The sequence below is a fragment of the Nelumbo lutea genome, chromosome 3 (genome assembly GCF_056320005.1).
Source record: "Nelumbo lutea isolate HS-2025 chromosome 3, American lotus-T2T, whole genome shotgun sequence".
Classification (NCBI taxonomy): domain Eukaryota; kingdom Viridiplantae; phylum Streptophyta; class Magnoliopsida; order Proteales; family Nelumbonaceae; genus Nelumbo; species Nelumbo lutea.
Window position 1 is genome coordinate 11,594,212 of NC_142686.1, and position 4,811 is coordinate 11,599,022.

Consider the following 4,811-nt stretch of genomic DNA (forward strand, 5'->3'; position numbering starts at 1 on the left):
ATTTAAAAATTTGATTACCCGACTCTCACAGGCTCGCTACGTTTACTGTTACTCTTAGTTTGTGATGGTCACTCACCAAGTTTTTTTTTATCACAATTCAAGTCAAAACGGATACCTTATGAAATATTTTTCACTGGCGAAAATTCAATGAATTGTTGTTTGAATTCAGGTGGGTTAGATATTTTGTCAGATTTGATCAGATATACCCTTTACCAAATCCAATCTGATCCATTTACAACCTTATTAGTCTTTCCGGAGGTCCCCGTTATTTGATATTTTTTTATAGGTTGAACATTTTATACAGTGTTCGGTATTTTGGCCATTTTCCACTTTGTTTGATCTCGAAATGCTACATCAATATTTTCAAAGCGCACCACCCTTAGGCAGTGTTTGATTGCAATGTAAATAAATTTGCACTGATATAAAATCATGGCAGTGCAAATAATTTAATTATAAATTTTGACTTATTTTTGTTTCAAATTCTATCTTATTTTGTTTGATAACAGTATGAATGAAATAAATTAAGACATAAAGTAGACAAAGTAAAATCCAAAACAAAATTAAACAAGAATTTATATTTACACTCCCATGCATTTGTACTAGTATAAATAACCTTACACTGGAAACAAATACAGCCTTAAGGACATTTGATAAACATGATTTGGTAAATTTTGACAAAAATATTTATATTTTATATCCCAGTGCTTTGAATCCATAACTCAGTAGTATATAACATTATTAAAAAACATGACGAGTCTCAAAACCTACCATTTTGAATACACCACAATATGTATCAGCCCATATAAATATAAGTATCAATACTTTTTTTGGGTAGAAGTATATCATAAATAATTAAAACTTAACTAAATATAAACATGTATTATTATTTTTTTAATAGCAGTCCTTACTTCTCATGATCCTTTCTAGGAAAGATTAAAGTTGTGTTTGATTTGATGAAAATTTAGAAAGCAACAGTTATAAAAAATCACAAAATTCCTTAAATCTTTCTTTGCTTGACTGGTTTCCTTTTCACTTTGAAGGAATTGGTTTGAGGAATCTGATACTAAGAACTTTCACAAAGAAAAGGCAAGGCATAAATCATAATGCCGAGTAAATTTGAATCCAGATCTTTCTTAACAAAAAGGCCGCACAGCTTCCATACAACTTTCTATAAGATGCTTTCTTTTTCAAACCAAAGAAACGATACTGAAATTCGATGCCATATCACCCAAATTCAAATTTAGATTCCACACCTCCTCTAATATCTATCATTATTCATGTACCAACCTCAAAATCCCATCCCCTTCCCCCAATTTTAAAGAAAATAAATAAAAATCCAAAAACCTACTACCCTATTTACAACTTATACCATTCCAATTTCCAAATTTCAAACGGAGGCAGAAATGAGAAAACCCCTTAAAAAAAAAGGTCACAGTAATAATCCGTTAATTACAAAGTTGTGACGTGACGACAAATCCAATCAAAACGTTGTGGAAATGGAACCCGACTCGTTGTTTGCGTAACCACCGAATCGTTGACGCGCTCGACTCGTCACCCCCAACTCCAACACGTCCTCCCAGTCCACCTCCTCATCCTCTTCTTCATCTCTCCCTCTCATCATCTGCAACATCCTCTTTGCCTTCTCCCTTGCTCTCTCACTCCCTCTGTCTTCCACCTCCCTCAGTACCTCCATAGCTCCGGCTTCCTTCGCCAATCCCTTAAACCTCAGACTCCCTTGGCTCAGCGCGTACAACGCCGCCACACAGTTCTCCCGAGTCGCTTCCGATTCCAACTCATGCCTCCTCAACATCCCCACGAAGCACTCTACCGCATTGGCGTCGAGCATCGCCGTGCGTCCCTCCATACACACCGCTAAATTGCACAGTATGAGCAATGCACGGCTTGCCAAATCCCCCGCGCTAGCCAAGGCTAACAGCGTCGGGATGGAACCCATTTTCACAAGTTTTGTACGATTGCTCTGAACGAGTGAGAGGTGATACAACGCCAGCGCCGAGTCGTGCCGAGCCCGCTGGCTCTCGGATCGGAGCATGTGAAGAAGCGGCTGCAACGCCCCTAACACCCCTATCGCCATTTTGTTGTCGTCTTCGAGAGCCAAGCTGAAAAGGGCACCCACCGCGTGCTCCTGTGCTTCTGCGAATCCACCTTTCACCACGTCGATCAACGGCGGGACAATTCCCGACCGTACGATCTTTACCTTGTTCATCTTCTCCAAAGACAGATTCACCAACGCCGCGACCGCGTTTATCTGAATGGCAGAGTATCGCGAGACCAGTAGAGGTCGCAGGGCTGACAGTAATCGAGGCGTACAGAGGGTATTCCTAGTTTCTTCTTGGGTTCTAGTTACCTTTCTCAGCGAAATCACGGCTTCTTCCTGCTCGAATACCTGGCAACTCCTGAGCTTAAAGATAAACTCGTCCTCCTCGGATGAATTGGTGTTCGGGGTTTCGTCATCTGCGATAATCTCAGACGACGACGAAGAAGAGTAACAAGAGGGCCTAGTGGCAAGGGGTAGAGGTGTGCTGGGATTGGTCGTCGTCACCGATTCCTCCGACTCCGAGCTCGTGTAGAAGTGAGTCCGTCGACGATTTACCTCAGTCTCCGCGTGAGTAAAATTGACCGGAGGATTCTCTGCAATCCCTTTAAGCAGCTCTTTCTCAGAAGCCCCTAGCTTGGCATCCTCTTCTTTTTCTTCGTCTTCTTTGTTGTTTTTGCTCCGTGATTTTTCGTCTTGAGACGCTATTAATGCAAGAACAAACTTCTCTGCCGGCCCATACTCCATGGGCTTAGGGCATTCGACGCCAGAAGTATCACACCATTTGAGAATAGTCGATTTCAATGCGATGTTGGGAATTACCGTAGAGAAATCAGGTTTTGAGCCGCCGGAGAGGATCGGTGTAAAACCCAAGTTTTTACAAGCCTGAACGCAGTTCCGCTCGAATGTCTGACCGGAAGCAACAATTACCGGATCCGCCATTAACGACTCAGAAATAGGACACACGAATTCCTTGGGAAATTGCTTCATTTCGGCTTTCGAGATGCCAGACGAAGACCGGAAGGAGAACCACTTGTGCCTCCCACTCCCCATTTTTGCAACTAATCTTCAAACCTATTCTCTCTCTCCTTCCAGATTATTTGATCAAATCTTGAGCAACTCATCTCGAAATTCTTCTGAGAGATATAGAAAAAGTTTCGACCATGGACCAAACAAACAAAATCGACGAGATTCAATGAAGTCAAAGCAGTTGCATTTCTGAAAATATAAAGGGTGTGCGTGTACCATATACAGAAGGGAGTCTATGCTACCTTACATCTCTGACTGAGAGGGAAAGAGTTGGTGGTGCGCTGCTGCACACATCGGGCTGACGTAACCGTAGACAGACCAGGTCCCCGCCTTTTCTGCGTCTGCGAGTTTTGAAGAATAGAGCGGCGATACCTCTCTCAATAAGAATGAAACCACAGATTAGAATTCATTCCAATTTCCAACTTCGGAAGCCAACAATTCAATTTGATGACTTTTTTTTTTTTTTTTTTTGGTTTTTTGAGTTTTGACTGATCTACATCAACCTCAACCTCAAGTATTACTATTTACAGAAGGGGAAGAACGGCCACTGACCAGGTTTCGTTACTTATCCAAGTTCCAAATTTGCCCTCGTACCAAACTAAAATATAACGAAGCGTGACATTGTTAAATGATAGTTGACCACACGATCACAGGGTCTCTCTTCTCCGGAGTCTGAGCCTCACAAGTAGATCAAATAATTAATGTATGTCCCAGAAGTTAATCAGACTCAGAAATTGTTTATTAACTTAAAATAAAAAGGTATTTATGTGTATTGGCAATTTTATCCTTTATTTCACATATGCTGTTTTTCACCTTTTTTTTTTTATTGTATTGTATCGTACTTATGATTCACATCTTGTAAGTTTATAAACCCCGATGTGATATATATAGTAAGTTCTTAGAAGAATGGTTGGGTTCTGTTTTATTCATCGATTCTCTTTTTAATAATTGACTTGGATTCCTATTTTCATTCTGTATTTCATGAGTTAAGTTTGCTTCAATAAATTCCTTTAGGCTGTGTTTGATCGAAAAGAAAAGAGAGGAAAAAGGTACATTTGTATTTGCACTCAATCATATATATTTGTATATATATTTGAACCTGTGCAAATACAAACAAAGCCTTGGGAACAAAGGAAGAGTCCTGCCTTTCCTATAAAATAAACCTATCATTTTGCCAAATTGCCAAACTTAATATGAAAAAAAGTATAAATACAAATATATAATTTAAAAATATTATATATATTTGCATTTACACTCTCTCTGAACCGAATCTTGCCAAACGATGGAATGAATAAAGTGGAGTAATGGGCACATATATTTTTCACAAATTGGTGTGGCTTTAGAAAGAAAGGGATAATATTTGAATTAGGAAATATCATATGCGGTGTATCATGTATGGGCTTTTTTTTTTTTTTTTTTTTTTGTCTTTTAATTTTTGTAGGGTAAAGCCAAGATTCCATTTGCCTTCCACCACATTCTCAATTATTTGACCACTAAAAAGCAACAACACATTTCTTATTCTTTCTCCCATCTGCATACTTTCTGCAACAATGTATTTCAATAGGTAATACCAAAAAAAAGCAACAATATATTTTAGTATATATAAATATAAATATAAATATTTTATTTTACTTACTGCTATTATCAAATGCAAAACCTGCATCTTTTTCGCCTTTTATTACCTTATTTTAGAGGCGAAACCGCAAAAGTAATACACTTTAAATAGTGT

At 38.7% G+C, this 4,811-nt stretch overlaps 1 pseudogene across 1 annotated transcript; it reads right to left on the bottom strand.

The window, feature by feature from the left end:
- Positions 1 to 1,071: 1,071 nt before the first annotated feature.
- On the bottom strand, positions 1,072 to 3,577 carry LOC148862945 (U-box domain-containing protein 40 pseudogene; annotated as a pseudogene). Its single transcript, XR_016110687.1, has 2 exons — positions 3,325 to 3,577; positions 1,072 to 3,189 (listed from the first exon to the last, which is right to left on the bottom strand). The product of XR_016110687.1 is annotated as a U-box domain-containing protein 40 pseudogene (transcript).
- Between the last annotated feature and the right edge of the window lie 1,234 nt (positions 3,578 to 4,811).